Source organism: Macrotis lagotis, chromosome 8 (genome assembly GCF_037893015.1).
Source record: "Macrotis lagotis isolate mMagLag1 chromosome 8, bilby.v1.9.chrom.fasta, whole genome shotgun sequence".
NCBI classification, from domain to species: domain Eukaryota; kingdom Metazoa; phylum Chordata; class Mammalia; order Peramelemorphia; family Peramelidae; genus Macrotis; species Macrotis lagotis.
Genome location: NC_133665.1, coordinates 163,251,708 through 163,271,126, shown reverse-complemented (window position 1 = coordinate 163,271,126; position 19,419 = coordinate 163,251,708). Strand labels below are relative to the sequence as shown.

Below are 19,419 nucleotides of genomic sequence, written 5' to 3'. Positions count from 1 at the left end.
ATCCACTTCTCCACCACATCTCCATCACATCTAGGAACTTTCTCAGTGCCTTCTATTCCCAGTGGTAGAATATCAAAGTCCATCCCTACCATCAAAGCTTAGATTTGGCATGCCCCTCTGCCCATTAGTTCACCCAGTGAGAAATTTGACTGGTGAATTTTAATGAATTTTTTAAGCTTCTGATCTGAATCTATTTCTAGTTGGTTGGAGTCATTAATTAGACTTTCCATTTTGGAGCTGTCAGATCAGTTTGATGATTATCTATTTCTGCATTACTCAACTCATTCTTTGGGGAAGAATGGAAAAATGGTGGACGGAGGAAAGAGTATGGACCTGTAAGTCAGGAAATATGAATTCTGATTCCATCTTTATTCCTCCTCTGATTATACAAGTCATTTCCCAGTTTTGGGCCTCAGTATTCCTATCTATAAATGGAGCATGCTGGACTAGATAATCAATGTTGCCTTCTAACATGAACATGTCATGATTCTATTAATATGTTTCCGATAGACAAGGAAAAGCTATGAGTAAATACTATAAGAGGGACATTCTGCTAAGGACTTTATAATTATTATCTCATTTGATCTTCACAACAACCCTGGAAGGTAAGGATTATTATCAATCCCATTTACAGATGGGGAAACTGAGACAAGCAGAAGTTAAATGACTAGCCCAGGATCACATGATTAGTAAGCATCTGAGGTCAGATTTGAACACAGTTTTACTGATTTTTGGCTGAGTGCTCTCTTCACTTTCCCACTTATACTAGAAGTTTCTAAATCATATGCCAAAAAAGTCAACGTCTGTTGTTCTTGGAGCTGCCCTTTCATTCCATACCACTCTTTAGGCTGGAGACCTATGAACTTAATCTGGGACCTATGAACTTAAAAAATACATATTTTATAATATTTCAATACAATTCCCTTCCTTTTGTGATTTTATCTATTTCATCATATGCATTTTAAAGCATTCTGAGAAGGGCTTCATTGAATATCAAAAGGTGTCCATGATAATGCGAAGAAGCCATCCTTTAGTTATAGGGGTGAATAGCCAGGGTCCCTATGATATACTGCTACTATCTCAGGACCCTTACAAGTAAGTCACTCTACCTCAGGGAAGCCTGAGAGAAAAGGGAGCAGCTCCTAAGGTATTGCCAAAGAAGTGAAGCTGCCATGACCTTGGGACCTGGAGTCATAGCTGTCCATCTCACTGACTTATAATCAGAGTCTGAGACCTTAAGAATAACCCAATGAACAAGACTTCCCAACACTGGCTGGGAATATACACACAAAGATGGATTGAGAGCGCCACTGAGGTGGTCAGGCTTCCCAGCTCACCTGGAGCTCTCTATTTCTCCGAACACTGAACTCTGCAATATTGATCATGGGCCACAATATGAGGAACATCAGGCAGGGGGTCAGGCTATCCCCCCTGGTTTTATGTGCAGCCTTCAGGACAGCAATAGGAAAGCTGGTGCCTCTGTTAGGCCCACTGGCAACATGACCCACTACCAGCCTCTCATTGGTGAACTGTTGTTTCTTCCTCACATGATGACATGGACTGATGGCTCTTAACCTAGGGTCCATGGGTAGATTTCAGGGAATCTGTTAATTTGGAATTTTTAATATTTTGATATCTACATTTCAGTATAATTGCTTTTCTTTGAAATCCTCTGTATTTTATTTTGTTCATTTTAGAAGATGATTCCGAGAAGGAATTCATAAGGTTTCAGAGAGACCAAGGGGCACCATGTCACATAAAAAAGTGAAGAACCCTTAGTTTAGAGGATCTCTATATTATAACATTCTCTAGTTACTATTACTATTAAAGACATTTATTGCAAAAGTAAATAATCCTAGATATTTCAATGTTCCCTAAAATGAATTAAGACAGGCAGAAAGAGGAATAAGTATCACAAGGATGATTTTGGAGTCACCAAAGAAAAGATAAATGTTCAATTTTCATTGTTTAAGGAGGTAAAGAAGTATTATAACACCCATGAAGAATGTTTTCATTTTTAAATTAAAAAGAAAAAATAAAAAACTTTTACATTTAAAAAGGGAAGCTCCAGATATCTATAAAAATTCACTTTTGTGAGTAGTTTCATTCCTTAAAAATGCAAAATAAATGAGACATTTCTGTAGATGAAAAATCTGTTGAGAGTTTTTTTCCCCCAGGGAAAAAACAAATCCTTTTAGTTATGTATTTCAGTCACAATAAAGTGGAAGTCTACTTTGGACAGCTCATTTATGGATACATACCCATTACCATTATTCCTCTTCTCTCTCTCTCTCTCTCTCTCTCTCTCTCTCTCTCTCTCTCTCTCTCTCTCTCTCTCTCTCTCTTTTCAACATTCATTTTTTTGCTAAGATTTTGAGTTCTCCATTTTCACCCTCCCTCCTTTAGCCCTCTCCTTTCCTTGACAGCAAATAATCTTATATGGGTTAGACATGTATGACTATGTTAAACACATTTCCACATTAGCCACGTGGCGAAAGAATATAGGTTCTCTTCTAAAGGAATCTTTGTACCATTCCCTGGCCCACTGAGAATGTGATATATTAGAGTGTGCCAGTTGGCTTCCTATTTGGAGTTACAACATGTATTAAATTAAACTCAGTGGCCTAATTGTCTTGCTCATCTATCTATTAAACTTAGGGTGGGCCTAATTGTCTTGCTCATCTATCAGTAAAAATTAGAGATAAAGATGATCCATGAGTCAAAAATTCTCCCCTTTCATCCCCACTCAAGACTGGCCAGCTGGGCCATAATTCTAACACTTAATTCTGCGGAACCAGACTTCTGACCCCATTTGAGCAGATAGTCAATGGTTTAACGCTGCGAAGATATGGAATACATATGTAAGGCTCACATTTGTCTTTACTTAAAACATACAAATTGAACCAATTTAACCCAGTTGAAGTAAATTGCTATGGCCTGTCCTTGATTAAATGTTTATAGTCTCAAGGGATGTGGTTACTTGTGGACTCATCTTGGGACACATGGATTGGTTTAGTTTGCCAAAGTCTGTATATACATGAGATTGAAAAATCCAAAGATACCCAATATTGGCTCTTTTCAATCAGCTTATTCTGATCCTCTTTTTATCTTTCTTCGTTAATAATGTCTCCAATTGATCAGATTTGTTTCAGAAGACTTTGGGGGGGGGGAACGGGGGGGGGGGGTAAGCTGGGAGTGGTAAGGGGGAAAGGATTGGACCAGACTTGCAATTTCATAGATGTCAGGAATTCCTGGTGTATAAACTTTTTCCATTGATGTCAATCGACAATTTAGAGACTTAGAAAATTAACTGGGACATTGAGAGATTAAAGTGGATTGACTATGCCTATTTTAGGAAGATGGTTTTCACTGCAAAAGTATTGTTGGAGCAGCTAGGTGGTGCAGTGGATAGAGCACTGGCCTTGGAATCAGGAGGACCTGAGTTCAAATTTAGCCTCAGATACTTAATAATTACCTAGCTGTGTGACCTTGGGCAAGCCACTTAACCCCATTGCCTAACAAAAAAATTTTAAAAAAGTGTTCTCAGGGTCAATTATTCCAACTACTTCATTTTATAGATGAGGAAAATGAAGCCAAGAGAAATAAGTGACATGTCTGAGGTCACACAGCGAATATGTGTCAGAAGTCTTTCTCTTAACTACAGGTATTTCTGGCTCTCTAACCACTACACTATAATGCCTTTCTTTGTTCTCTATCTCTTGATAAAGATCTAATCCATAATAACAATATCCCTCTTACATAATTTAAATTGCAGTATAAAGGGACTGAGTCATATTCATGTCTATGGGCATATGGATGACTTTTCCTCCTGAGTTCAAATATAAAGTTACTAAATGTATGAGCCCAGGCAAGTCATTTAGATCTGTTTGTTTCAGTTTCCTCATCTGTAAAATGAATTGGAGAAAGAAATGACAAATTACTCCAGTATTTCTGCCGAGCAAACCCCAAGTGGGGCCACAAAGAGTTGAACAGGACTGAAATGACTCAACAGCAAAATCCAGTTTTACAGATGAGGAAACTGAGGTCACTTAGAGAAGCTAAGTCAAGTCATGAAGAGTCAAACATGGCTGAAAAACAAATGAACAATGATGTGACCATGCAACAGTCCAACATTGATGTTTCATTCTGAAAACTTCAAAAAAACAATCTAATTGAGGATACTGCTCAAGGACACTTAGTTCAATGTCTGTGTGTAATATAGACTTCCTGCAAACCTCAGATCAGGTGTCCCATCCTGTATGGAGCCTTGCCACATGTCTTTTAAAAAGACCTTGTGAAACTCTCTATTTTTGTGTACATTTCCCTGGGCTTTTGTTGTATTTTCCTCTCCTTATCACCTAACAGAATATAAGGGCAAGAACTGCTCATTTTTGTCATTGTATCCTCAGCACCCATGATAAGTTTGCAATAAATGTGTGCTGAATTCACCTTGGTTTGTCTGGGGTATAACATCTTCTAATGAGAACACTTCCTAAAAACACAGAGAACCAAACTCTGCTCGGGAAAAGATCTAGAATCTGTCTCTCCCTGACTTCTCAGTGAGCTCTAAGCTCTATCCAGGCTGTTTCATATTGCTTACCCCTTGTCCAAAGCCAGACATTTAAAAACACATTACATCTGGATGGTGTGGTCCAATGGAAAGGGTATTAGATTGGGAGTCAGGGGACATCGGATCAGCCCTGCATCTGTCACCGATTGTTCTTGGAGAAGTTATGTCCCTTGCTGGGCTCAAGTTTCTTCATCTACAAAAAAAGACAATCAACCCAGATTTGGCTTTCGAATATTTAACATCTGGATTTGGGGTTGGGTATGTGTTTAGAAGACACACTTTTATACTGAATCTACGTTACTATGATTTTCTTATCACTTGCTTTAGACTAGGACTCTAGGTAAGCAACAAAACAATAGGTGAAGCCCTGATTAGTCATGTTTACCAATTTCCAAGGGGTAAATGCTCACATGAAAAATTTAACAACCAGCTCTTTACAATCTTAGAGTACAGCTGCAGGGACCATTTTGTGGTCCTATGGACTCTTTCTGAGGATAATGCTTTTAAATGAAAAAGATAAAATATATACAATTATAAAAGAAAATCACTCAAGTTGAATTATAGCTATCAAAATAGGGCAGTTAGGTTTCCCAGTGAATAAAGCATTCACCCAAAAGTCAGGAAAATCAAATATGGCCTCAGACACTGTGTTGCTGTGGAACCTTAGGCAAATCATTTAACCCTATTTCCTTGGAAAACCAAACAAAAAAGTCTATCAGAATCATTGCCTGTTTGTTTATTTGTTTATATTCACAGATAATAGATTGAGAATGCCTGTCAGAGATAGTCTTCCATCTCATATTATATTACCCTATGGCCTGAAGCTACAGAAAAAAATTTCTCAAGTCCTGAATTCATAGGAACAGACCGAGCCTTGCTGTTTGTCCTTCATTTTTGAAGAAGACCATGACATCAGGGAAGTGATAGCCATGACAAGCATATGAATTGGATTTGAATGAAGGGGCTGCTATGCTGAGTTATCAGTCTTGCTTTCTCCACCAGAGCCATCCGGGTCCAGTGGCCAGATAGGAATCAGGAAGACCAGAGACAGTCCTGGATTTGAAACAATCAGGGTTAAGTGACTTGCCCAAGGTCACACAACTATTAGGTAGCCAATGTCTGAGGTGGGATTTGAACTCCCATCCTGCAGAAAGAAGAGCATGACACGAGGGGTAAGAACACCTAACTCTGACTTTTAGCTTGACTGCTGAGCAACTATTTGACCCTGGACCAGTCATTCTTCCTTTCCAGGTCACAGTCCTCTCCTCTGTAAAATGAAGGAGGGAGAAGGGGCTGGTTTTATGCCCTCTCAGTTCCCTCCCACTTCTCATAATCTACAAGCCTAAATTACAAGCACTTGAGTTCCCAAAGACTTTTCTCATTCAGGTCACATCTGGTCTACTCTGCTCCCATCCACTGTCGGAGTTTATAAGCCTGGTTCAGTCAGGTGGATCAGAGGCTGCCCGAAAAATCACCAGCTTGACTACCTTCTTGTTTGGCACCCGCTCCCCAACCCCTGTTTCCTGAAGCTGTCACTTGAAATCAGCCCCAAGAGAAGAGTAGACCTAAGTGGTATTTTCAGAAAACCCATCTAAATGAGGAGGGGCTTTGTTTAGATTGCAGAGACTACAGAACAGAGCTTGTTTATTTTTAATAAATGACTTCCTAGCTACCCTGTCTTCAGTGAAGCTGCCTCAACAGCCTTTGATAAATAATCCAGTGCTTCTTGCTCCAGTTCTAAATTATTTTGCCATGAGGCAGCACAACTCTATTGAAAGGATGCTGTATTGGTCACCAGCAGACCTGAGTCTGAATCCCTGCCCAACATCAACTAGATGTTTGACCCAAGGCAGGTCACTTAATATTTCTAAGCTTCAATTTCCTGATGGGTACAATGAATTTTTAAAAATCTGCACTACTTCCTTTGTGATGGAAGCTTACTATAAGAAAGAAATTTGACAACCTTCTACTTCAATACCCATAAAACCATGTGCATTGCTCATCAAGGCTGCCATCTGGAAAGGAGCCCATTAGATTGCCGATCCATTGGTGTGGACGGCTCAGAGGTGCCATTTTGGGGAATGGATATGAAATAAGGAATATGAAAATGAAAAACCATTAACTTGGTATTTTTCCCCTTTGGGATTTCTCCGTAACTTTTCTTATTCCTCCACTAGTCAACTGGTTCTCAGAAGGCTGCCAGAAAGGCAGAGGCAGAAGTGACTGAGACAAGAGGTACCATGACAGTGAATACAGGATTTGGATTCACAGAACTCTAGTTTAAGTCTGAGCTTTCTTAACTGACCCTAGAAAAGAAGGTGTCAGTCATGGGGATAGAGTGAAGGGTAATGGGTGGAAGTCCACATTCTTCACTGGGGTCTACTGCCATGACAAGAGAACTATAGGAAAACCCTCAGTAAACTAGGTAAACCTCATAGAGGATTTAAAAGAGAATATAGAGGGGTGTCCCAAAGGATGATGGGTGGTGGTCTGCATCAGTGGAAGCGGTACCTTTTTTCATCAGTCATAGATCTATCTAGAAATGGTAGTAAGTGATATTGGAGAGACAGGTTGGTGACGCTGGTTCTGGGATCAAGAGGTCCTGAGTTCAAATATAGCCTCAGACACTAGATGTGTCACTTAATCTTGACTGTCTTCAATGAAAAAAAGGTAAATGACTTTGGGTAAGTCATTTTTCTTCTAGCCTTGGTTCTCTCCTCCATAAAAGTGGAGGAGTCAGACTAAGCGATCTTTAAGTCTTACAGCCCCAAACCTTTGAAAAAGGTGTAACCTATTATTTCAAAATAGTATAATTAAAAAACTTCCAACCACTTTATAGACTTTACTCAACTCCCCCCCCCAGCAATTTGGAGGCCGATGATTAGCACCCTGAGTCTGAGAGGCACCTCCAGAAAGGCTAGTGACTAAATCTGTGATTCCATTGATAGAAGGAATTCCCTTGACTAAGACTCCATCATTTTCTAGGCACCCTCTAGGCTAAGCATTATTTGGGTCACAAAGAGGTTAAGTGATATATCCACAAAGCCAGTATCTGTCAGAGGAGGATCCTCCCAGGTTCTAGGTCAGCTCTTTCCCCACATGGCTGCTCCATGGCTGCTTCCTGTCCAAATCACAGCATTGTTCTGATGGAAATGTCTCCCAAAATGGCCATTTTCCTCCCTACAAAAGTTACCAACAGCAAGCAGATTATGTCTGTATTTACATACCTAGGGAACCAACATTTGGTTATGATGTAGGTCATGGAATGCCAAAAGGATCCCAAATTACCCAATCTATTAATAATAACTAACTCTATATAATGCTTTAAAAATTGCAAAGGGGGCAGTTAATTGCAAACATTGCAAACACTGGAGGCAGTTACATAGAGCAGAGGACAGAAGCAGTTAGGAAGCCCTGGATTAGAACCCCAATCCAGGCAATTATTATTGTTTGACCCTTAGCATTCATTTAACTGCTAGTCTCAGTTTCCTCATCTATAAAAATGGGGATAATAATAGGATCTACTTCCCAGGATTTGTGAGGATCAAATGAAATAAGGTAAGCACTTTGTAAGACTTAAAGTATGCTATAAATGCTCATTATAATTATTATACATTATCTCATTAAAGCTTCAACAATCCCTTGAAGTTGGTATTAGGGGTTTTAAGATTGTGTAGTGGGAGCAGTTAGGTGACATAGTGGATAGAGCACTGACCCTGGGAGTCAGGAGGGCCTGACTTCCAATCTGATTTCAGATACTTACTAACCATCTCACCTTGGGCAAGTCAATGAACCCTAATTGCCTCAAAAAAAACCCCAAAACAAACAAAAACAACAACAAAAAAAGATTGCACAATAAATAGAGTATTGGGTCTGGAGTCAGGAAGGGCTAACTTCAAATCTGAGCTGATACTAGCTAACTGGGTGACCCTGGTCCAGTCAATGAACCCTGATTGCCTCAACCAAAGGCAGGGGAAAGATTGCACAATGAATAAAGTACTGGGTCTGGAGTCAAATTTATCCTCAGATATTTACTAACTGTGTGACCTTGGTCAAATCAAAGAATCCTGATTCCCTCAAAAAACAATGAATTGCACTGTGAGTAGAGGAGCCAAATCAGTCCTCAAACATTTACTACCTATATGATCCTAAGTGAGTCACTTTGCCCTGTTTGCCTCAGTTTCCTTATCTATAAAATGAGCTGAAGGAGGAAATGGTGGACCACCCTATTTGCCTCAGTTTCCTCACCTATAAACTGAACTGGAGAAGGGAATGATGAACCCCTTTTTCTAGCAAGAAAACCCCTAATGAATCAGGTGCAACTGAAAGGACGAAACAACAAAGGACAATTTTACAAATGAGGAAACTAAGGTTGCTTGGAGAGATTGAGTCAAATCAACAAGCATTTTATTTAACACTTGATTAATATGTTCTAGACACAAAGAAAGGCAAAGGGCAGCTCCTGGGTACAACTAAGATCTAGATACAGGGTAACCTGGAGGTAATCTCAGAGGGAAGGAACTAGAATTAGAGGGGGGGGGCTTGTAGAAGGTAGAATTTTAGTTGATATGTGAAACAAGTCAGGGAGGTCAGGAGACAGAGACAAAGAAGGGTATTCCAGACATGGGGGACAGATAGAGTAAATATAGGGACAGAACTGACTTGCCCACAGGTACACAAATAGAAAGTAACAGAGGTGAGACTTGCACCCAGATATCGTTGACTCTAAATTCACCAAACCACCTCATCCCTCAGCACTGAAAATAGGCAGCACTGACAAACGTGTTCTCTGATAGCTATTTGACATTGCATAATTTTTTTATAACTAGAAATACTGGGGAACTAAGAACATTAGCTATGGGCTTACAGATAAAGGTGTATCTGTAGAGCTAATATCCAAGACTGGGTTCCCAGTTATTGGTCAGGTGTCCCTTTAACTTTTCTGGGAAGTCACACCCGTAGAATGAAATCCTTCATGTATATCTGGCAAGCAATGAAAGTGAAACCTATGTTTCCTGTAAAAAGAAACCTCTTCAATACGGGTATATCAGGTGGTAGGCATTTCTGTGTGCCAGCTGGTCTGCCACCATATAGGATCTGCTTGGATTCCCACCCAAAGTCTGTCCACCACACTCATCCCCACTCAAGTTCATGAATTACCCTAATTAAAATGAAATGGTGAACAGACTTCACACATTGAATTCTGAGTCCCAATATCACGTCTATGGGCAAGTAACAAAGTGGGCAATTGAGACAATTACTCTACTAATACTTCCCGAACGATACAGACTGGTTAGCCTTGCTGATCATTTTCAAGCTATGTATCCATGTTCAGAGTTCCACTCTGCCTATGGGGTCATCCTCATTCCTCACTAGTGGCTGTGCTGTTTTTCCTGTCTGGAATCAGCCCAACCTTCTCTCCACTTATTGGAATTCCACCCATTCTTCAAAACCTGGCTCAAGTCCATCTCCATGAAGGAGGGAGATAGCATACTGATTTCAATGACCAGATGGTAGTTTGGTTTGACTGGAAAATAAAGGATGTGGATGGGAACAATACCAAATAAAGCTACATTTGATTATATTGCTTTAAAAATGGTTATAAACTTAATCATAGTCGAGAAAAAAAATGAATAACCAAGCAAAACTTGTTCAAGCCCTTGTAAGTCTTTAATAATGCAACATCAAAAGAATGAGCAAATAACATTTAAAATGTTTTGTTTCTGTGTCACTGTATTAGGAAATCATGGACAAATCTAGAGTTGGAAAAGTCCTTTGAGTTCCTCTCATCCACTCCATCATTTTAAGAGTTGAGATTCTGTCCTTGGAATATGCACAATATTCCCCAGCTGCTTTTGATCCATGTACAAAGTTTGGTGAACTCACTTGGTCCTGTGTGATGGAGGGACCCTTTCTTCTATTTAAGGATGGGAGGAGGAAGGAAAGGAAGAGAAGGAAGAGAGGAAGAAAACTGGAAAGAAAAGGATAAAATAATAGGGAAAGGGAAGGAAGGAAGGAAGGGAAAAGGGGAAGGTAAAAAGGAAGGAAGGAAAGAAAAGAAAGAAGTGTAGGAAGAAAAGGAAGGAAGGAAGGAAGGAAGGAAAAGGAAAGAAGGAAGAAAAAAGGAAGGAAGGAAAAAGGAAGAAAGGAAGGAAAGAAAAGGGAGGAAAGAACAGAAAAGGAAGGAAGGAAGGGGGGAAGCATTTATTAAGGTCTGACTTTAAGCTAGGCACTGTGCCAAGGACTTTTTGCACACTATCGCATTTGATCTTCACTACAACACTGGAAGGCAGGTGCTATTCTTATGCCCATTGCACAAATGAGGAAAGTGAGGCAATCAGGAGTTAAGTGACAAGGGTTTGAGGCTGGATCTGGACTGAGCTCTTCCTGTCCACCCAGAGCTCCATACAGAGCTTAGACACTTGAAGAAAACTTCTATTTGTTGTTGATGGACCAAGTTATGACCTTGTGATCCTCAAAGGACAGAAGAGCCACCAGAAGTCCAGCAACTGGGGAACAGAGGAGATAAACATTTATGGAGACTCTCCAGCTTACTTGCATATTCTCTCATTTGATCCTCACAACAATCTTGAGAGGAAGGTGCTATGCTCCTCAATATAGAAATGAGGAAACTAAGAGGTTAAGTGACTTGCCCAGGGTCACACCGTCTGAAAGTATCTTTCCTAGCTAGTCCAATGTCCTCTCCCGCTGCACCATCCAACTGCCTCTCCAAACTGGTGTGGGTAGCAGAGTCGGCCCGGAACCAGAGCAGCAGATATCTAGGGAGCAGCCAGACCCCCCAGAGTGACCTGCTTGATCCAGAACAGCAATAAATTGATGAAGCAGTTGAGACACTATGTCCAGCAAGTAAGCGGGTGACTTTGATGCGCTGTCCAAGAAGAGAGAAAAGGATTTCTAGGGCAAGGAAGTATGGTCCTCTTTATTTGGTGGATGGGGAGGGAGTTTGTGCCAACCACTACACATCTGAGTCATGCTCCCTAAGAATTGTGGGCTCAACCTGAACTCCTGCTCATCCTAGCAGTACCCTCCTGCCATCTCACCTTCTGATTGGTGATTTCTCCTGGACTCTCCAATTTAGGGGGGATACTCAGATGGAAGATGCTTTCATTTCCCTCTAGGCTAGGCTGCTGGTTCATTTCCCAGACCAGGTAACCAGGTAGCATCTCTCTTCTGGACCCCTTTCAGCCCCTAATTTGTATTATCATTATCTTCCTCCCTTAGAATATAAGCTTCTTGAGGGCAGGGACTCTCTTTTGTCCTGTTTCTCTTTGTATTCCCAGAACTTAACATTGTCCTGGCACATACTCAGCACTTAATAAATGTTTGATGACTGACATCTTTGTTTGGGAGGATGTTTTTATACTTTTGACCTTGATGTAGCTTTTCAGTAAATATTTTTTGTAACCACTAATTAAAAGTGTTGCTGTTGTTCAGTTATGTCCAACTCTTTGTGACCTCATTTGGAGTTTTCTTGGCAAAGGTGCTAGAGTGATTTGCCATTTCCTTCTTTAGTTCATTTTACAAATGAGGAAACTGAGACAGAGGTTAAGTGACCTACCCAGGGTCTCACAGCCAGTTAAACATTTGAAGCCAGATTTGAACTCCGGAAGCTCAGTTTTCATGAATTCAGGCTCAACATTCTATCTATATTGGTATTTAACTATCCTAATTAATGTTGGGGAAACACAGTCAATAAACATTTATTAAACACGTCCTGTGCTAAGGGCTAGGAATACAAAGAAAGGCAAAAGAAGCAGCTCACAGTCTGATGAGGGATACAACACACAACCAACTATGCTTATATATTTTTAAAAAAACTATAGATGGGATAGATTGTAGATAAGCATTGGAATTAGCCCATTAATAGTTAGAAAACTACGAGGGGCAGCTAGGTGGTGCAGTGGACAGAGCATCCATCCAAAAGTCAGGAAGATCTGAGTTCAAATCCATCTCAAATAGTTGATACTTAGTAGCTGTGCCTTAGAAGTCACTTAATCCATTGCTTGTAAAAAGAAAAACAACCCCCCCCACATACACACAAATACTAAAAAAAAAAAAATACAGTGGACGGGAGCTCGTGAGCCATAGAATTAGAAATTCTAGAACCCTGGTGGAGCTGGGGGAGAGGAGTAAGCAATTAGATACTGGGCTTTTGGAAGTTGGGAAGGTGGTCTTCAAATGGGTGCTATATATATTCTCTGACTCCAAATCCAGTGCTTTTTCCAATTTTCTGTCATCTCTCCCTTCTAGGACTCTCCAAAATTCTCCCACCTTTGACCCTCTTGGCCATCATTCCTACTTTTTTTTTTTCTCCCACTGAATTACATCTGTTAGTGATTTTGTAATTCATAGAATTTTAAAGTTAGAAAAGACTATAGACCTTCACTTTATAGAAGAGGAAACTGAGGTTGTTTTTCGGTCATGAGTGGTAGAGCCGGCCCAAGAGGCAGAGATTCTGCTCTCAGAATACAGTGGGCTTGTGATGCCTCACATCACAGTTTTTGTGGCTTTTGAGTTTCCCAAACAACCCCCCAGTGAACCTGGGGCAGGATTCCAGAGGGAGTCCAGAGTCATCTGTGGGATGTGTGTGGGAATCAGCTAACAACAACAAAGTTTTTGTTTTGATATTTGACATTGTTGGTCTGTTGAATTCTGCTTTAATGTCAATTTGATCAAACAATAATTAGTCAGTTTGGCTAAGTTTTGAGATTTGTTTAGAGCAAAGGCCCCCAACCTGGTGTCCATGAACTTAAAAAAAAAAACTGTTTTGAATACTGTATTTCAATATAATTGGTTTCTTCTATAATCCTATGCATTTTATTATGTTTGTCCTTCATTCCCAAAGAAGACCATGGCATCAGGGAGGTGATGCCATAATAAGCACATTAATTGGATTGGGGGGGGTGGCTATGCAATATCACTAGCTTCACTTTCTTCTCCAGAGCCATCTGGGCCCAGTGGCCAGAATAATTCTTTGCACGTAAAAACATTATTCTGAAAAGGCTTTCCCAGACTAACAAAGAGAAACAGATAAATTGGAAAATATCCAGATTAAGGTAATATGGACTCAAGATTCATGCTGTATAAACGATGTTTAATCTGGAGAAGAGAAGACTCAGGAGAGAAATGCTCATTGTCTTCAAGTATTTGAAGAACTGGTAAGAAGAAGGGATCAGACATGTTCCGCTTGGTCCCAGAGCAATGTCATTCAAAGGGGGTGAGCACTCCCTGAAAAATGACAAAAACTCCTTATTTAGAGAATGCTGATAGCAAGTACTTAAAGGGGCAACTAAGGTTTTTCAGAGAGGAATCCACTGGGCATAACCAAAGCAATAACTCAGCCTAAAGCTTAGGGGCTTTTCTTACAAAATATCTCGATCTTATAGTCAAAAGTGAATGAATGGGGGGGCTAGGTGGTGCAGGGGATAGAGCACCCGCCCTGGAGTCAGGAGTACCTGAGTTCAAATCTGGCCTCAGACACTTAATAATTACCTAGCTGTGTGGTCTTGGGCAAGCCACTTAACCCCATTGCCTTGCAAAAGCCTAAAAAAAAGTGAATGAATGACAAAAAATACCCCAAACAAATATGTTTGAAATGAAGCCCAGAGTGAGATGGAGAATGAATACAAACCCATTGGGTGACTGGAGTTATTTAAGGAGAAAAGCCAGGAAATACAATAAGTTTTATCCCTCAAATTATTGGAATGATTCTTAAATTACATATATATCATCAGTTCACCTGATACTGTTGCTTATTTAATTCAGAAACTTTAAACTCAGAAACATAAACATACACCACATACATACACATGCATACACACAGAGATACACTATAGAGATAGCCCAGAGTGTAAAAATATTGCCTTGGTGATATGATCAGATCTTGCAACTTAAACCTCAAGAATTCACTTAAGTCTCTAATGTCTGTAAGATTATCATTTGGAATTTCAGAACTTCCAGATGGAAAGTCAATGTTAGACCGTCAGGGCTGGCTGGCTAAGATACCACATGGATTCTTAACAGCTTGCCAAGGAGTGAGATTGTTGGTATTGTCACTCAATCAGAACTATCTTTTTGGATTCCTCAATACGGTGTAGAAGCTTGATTATATCTGGGCTGTGAAAACCCAACACTAGGCCCCTGGGCAGACAAGTCTGGAGAACTGGGTTCAATTCTGGCTTAGCAGAGTAGGGAGGGAAATTGATAAACTAGAAAATATCCAGATTAAAGTAATCAGGACTCAAGATTCATGCTATATGAGCTGAAGATGTTTAATCTGGAGAAGAAAAGACTCAGGAGAAAAAATGCTCATTATCTTCAAGTATTTGAAGAATTGTTACTTGATGAAGGGATTAGACATGTTCTCCTTGGTCCCAGAGCAATAGCAGAATAAAACTGAAGAAGTGGAGTCCTAGGATGTGGATTTAACACCTACTTGGTTATTTATTACTATTGTATTCCTGGCTCAGAGATTTCACCCTTCCAGAGCTCATTGCCAAAATGAGATTGGCTGTTTGGCCCCTTCTCTAGGTCTCTATCAATGATCCTATAAATTTAGAAATAGGCTTGTTCAACCTGAATGTAAGGAAAACTTCCTAACGTTCAGAGTAATTCGCAAGTGAAATGGGTTACCTCTCGCTCTGAGTTTTCAAAGCAAAGACTGAATTGGATCATGCATATGAATGTGGATGAATGTTGAAAAACTATCATCATATGTAATTGAAAAATAAAATAGAATATCAATTAAAAAATGCTGGATTAAATCAACACTTAGGAGGTGTACTGTGTTGCTTGGCTATCAGTTGGCTGGGTGGCCAGCAAAGCTTCTTTCATTTCTAGGTTTCTGTTGTTGCTTTTCAGTGGTTTCAGTCATGTCTCATCTTTCATGACCCCTTTCGAGATTATCTTGGCAGAGGTATTGGAGTGGTTGTCTATTTCCTTCCTCAGTTTATTTTTACAGATGAAGAAACTGAGTCAAGAAGGTTTAAGTGACTTGCCTGAGTTCTGCCTCCACAGTTTACTTATGATCCAAGAATCATCTATTTTTTTTGGGGGGGGGGTGTTTTTGTTGGGGGTTTTTTTTGGCAAGGCAATGGGGTTAAGAGACTAGCCCAAGGTCACACAGTAAGGGAATTATTAAGTATCTGAGGTCACATTTGAACAGATCTTCTTGATTCCAGGCCAGTTCTCTATCCACTGTGCCACCTCATTGCCCAGGGATCATCCTTTTAGAAAGAAAAGATAATAGAGGTTCAACACTCCTTACCTGCAGGAGTAAATAGGTGCCAAAGTGGATAGAATACCTAGCCTGATTCCCCTGCCTGAATACAAATCTCAGGCAACTGTTAGTTGTATGTCCCTGGGTAAGTCACTTAACCCCGTTTGCCTTAGTTTCCTCATCTGTAAAAATTAGCTGGAGAAGGAAATAACAAATCATTCAGAATCTTTGCCAGGAAAACCTCATATGGGGTCACAAAGAGCTGGACACAACTGATATGATTGAGCCCCCTTATTTGCAGATATGCAGAGGTCCAGAAAATTACTAGGCAGTCCATGACAAAGCCAGATTTCTGACTCCCAGTCGTACCCTCTCAATTCTGTATTACTTCATACTGAGGGCAGCTAAATGGTGTAGAAGATAGAACACTAGCCTTGGAGTCAGGAGGAGGGAGTTCAAATCCAGTCTCGGACATTTGACTCTCACTAGTTGTGTGACCTTAGGCAAGTCACTTCACCCTGATTGCCTCCCCTCCAGGGCCATCTCCAGTTGCCCTAATGCATATCTGGCCACTGGACACAGGGTTTTGGAGGAGAAAGTGAGGCTGGTGACTTATGGCAACACCTCCTCACTCAAACCTGCTGCACACGCTTCTCATGGCATCACCTCCCTGATGTCATGACTTTTGAGAATGAAGGACATCCATTATTATTACCTCAGCATTTGAAGCTGAGTTGTCTGACTCCAAAGTCTGCATGGCATCCTGTTTTTTACTTAAAATAACTCCAAGTTAGTGAGATGAAATTACTAATAAAACTTTCACTGTTTTGATACTTTGGAAGGCTTCTACGTGAACTCTTCCCACTTGTTTGGGAGATAATTATGTTTGAGAAAAATTAATTTGAGTGTTTAAGAAACCCATTCATTTTGCTGTCGGGCTGAGATTTAAATTGATTGTTTCCAAACAGACTAAAGTTTAGTCACTTCTTTCTGCTTGGGAAAAGCTCATCCTGGAAACTTTTATGCTGAACAGAGGAAAATGAAGCTTCCCTTAATTGTTTCAGGGGGTTTCTTTATTTTTCATCATTGCATTATTCAAATATCTTCTCCCTCCATGACTGAATTTAAGCAAATAAAACAGTTGATTAAGACTGGACAAGAGAGATCACGACTAAGTGATAAGACCCTTTAGGCTAAGGAAGGCAAAGCACTGCTCTAGTTCATTGGTCTCTTTTTTAAAATAGTTAAGTTTTGAAAAATGAATGAATCTGCATCAACACTTTTCACTTGGAAGGAAGAAATTTGGGGGAAGGAGGTTACCTGGTTACCTCTCTTGCCCCCTCCTTTGGGAGCTGTCCATCCTCTTGGATTAATTCCCTTTGGGACAGTCAAAGACCTGACAAAGCTCAGAAAACCTGGGGGTTATGGGCTTAGACTGCTAAGTGTCTGGGTGATCAGGAAGCTACTGAAGGATCAACCAGTGTTCCAGAGGAATGGGCCTGTCATCCCTCACTAGCCATTCTGGGGTCCTTCCAGACCCCAAGCAAACTTCCCAGCACCCTCTGCTGAGGACTCAGTCCCGAAACACAGCAGGATCTGAAAGGCAAGTTCAGCCCAGTCGCTCTTTTTCTTTTTCTTTTTAAAACAAGTGCTAACAGATCGGAGGAATGTGGAGGATCCCCACCCCACCCAGGGATGAGCATCTGGGAGAACACTAGGCGGCCTCTGCCCACACCTTCCCAGGCTCCAAGGGGATGCGGGAGCCTTGGGTTTCAGAATGGGGCCAGACCCAGCTCAGCTTACAGGGGGAGGCTTCCTGGAGGAGAGGAGTGCTCCCTCTAAACCAGTGGGCTCCTGACAGTCCGATTTCAAGAGCCGGGGCTTAATGGAAGGCAGGGAAGGGCTGGGGGTGATGGGGGGCTGCGTAACCCCCCACAAAGTTGCCCAGGTCTGACCCACCCTGGGTGACAGTGGGGCTGCCCAGGTCTGACCCACCCTGGAGCTCACCGAGCTGCCTAGGTCTGACCCACCCTGGGGGGGGTCACTGGAGCTGCCCAGGTCTGACCCACCCTGGGTGACAGTGGGGCTGCCCAGGTCTGACCCACCCTGGGGCTCACTGAGCTGCCTAGGTCTGACCCACCCTGGGGGGGGGGGTCACTGGAGCTGCCCAGGTCTGACCCACCCTGGGTGACAGTGGGGCTGCTCAGATCTGACCCACCCTGGGGGGTCACTGGGGCTGCCCAGGTCTGACCCACCCTGGGTGACACTGGGGCTGCCCAGGTCTGACCCACCCTGGGGGGTCACTGGGGGTGCCCAGGTCTGGCTCCCTCTGGGTGTCGGGGGCTGCCCAGGTCTGGCCCCCTCTGGGTGTCGGGGGCTGCCCCAGTAGAACCCCGGGCCCCAGCCTCCCCGCGCCCTCCCCGCAGGACACTGTGGGCACCCCCGCCCCACTCCACGGACCAGCGGAGCCCCATTAGCCTCATCTCCCGGGCCGCAAGGCACGCGCACCCCGGCGGCGCCCCCGGCGGCCCCAGAGCCCCGGGCGCCCCCAGCCCCGGCAGCTCCCCGGCCCGGCCGCGGCAGGCAGCGGGCTTCGGGGGACAGGCTGTCCGGGGCGGGCCTCCGAGGTGGGCAGCGCGGCGCGGGCGGGCGGGGGGCCCCTCCGCCCCCCGGCGAGGCGGGCACAGTCCCGGCCGGGGCGCCCCGGGCCGGCCCCCCTACCTGCTCCTCGGCGGCTCCGACTCCGTCGCTGGCTCCTTACTTATTGTCTGCCATCGGCCCAGCGCGCCGGCGCCCCCCCCCGCCGCCGCAGCCCCGTGCCCGGCTCCCCTGGCAGCCGGCTGCCCGGGCATCTCCCGGCCCCGCGCCCGCCGCCCTCCCTCGGCTCCCACTGAGCGCACTTTATCGCTCCCCTCCCCTCCCCCTCCCCTCCCCTTCCTCCCTTCCTTCCTTCCTTCCTCCCTTCCTTCCTCCCCTCCTCCCCTGCCTTCCCCCTCCTCCTCCTCCTCCTCCTCCTCCTCCCGGCTCCCCCGCCGCCTCCCCCGGCCCGGGCCGCTGCCAATGAGGCTCGGCTGCCGCGCCGGCCCCGGCCAGTCAGCGATGCGGAGGGCCGGGAGCCCCCCAAGCCGCCCGCCGGGCCCCCCGAGTGCTGGCGGCCCCGGCCGGCCCGGGGAGCCCCCCAGCCCCTCGGGGGCGCAGGTGCCAGGGCGCGCCCGCCGCCGCCGTTCCCCACCATGAGGACTCGCCAGACAAGACACTGACCTGGCCGGGGCGAGGGCCGGCGCCTTCTCCTCCTGCCCCGCTTTGAGGGGCCCCTGGGCCGGGGAGGCCACAGCACAGCCCCCCGAGGCTGCAGAAGTCCCCGACACGCGGCTGCCACCCGCTCCTTCTAGAGGCGCCGCACAGCGAGGCCCGAGGCGCTCAGGAGTTGGGGAGCTTAGCGGAGGGGGGCGCCGGCTGGGGGGGGGCTATTGTTTTGGTTTGGGTCGCAGCCCCCGCCGAGCCAGCAGATTCCGTGGTCCGGGGCGGCCCGCGGGCTTCCCGGGAACCCGGAGCAACTGAGCTTTCTGGCTTGCCAGGGGGGCTGCAGCCCCAGCCCGGCTCGCACGCC

General features: G+C 43.8%; 1 protein-coding gene across 2 annotated transcripts in view; it reads right to left on the bottom strand.

Moving 5' to 3' along the window:
- The window catches only part of FRMD4B (FERM domain containing 4B), a 349,156-nt gene extending 330,071 nt beyond the window's left edge, over positions 1-19,085 (bottom strand). The window contains exon 1 of one of the 2 annotated variants that reach the window (XM_074198763.1): positions 19,071-19,085. The gene's annotated coding sequence lies outside the window, so the exon portion shown is untranslated. Of the gene's footprint in view, positions 1-18,530; positions 18,609-19,070 lie in introns of those variants that run through there. The other variant, XM_074198761.1, reaches the window with a different exon arrangement.
- Positions 19,086-19,419: the final 334 nt, after the last annotated feature.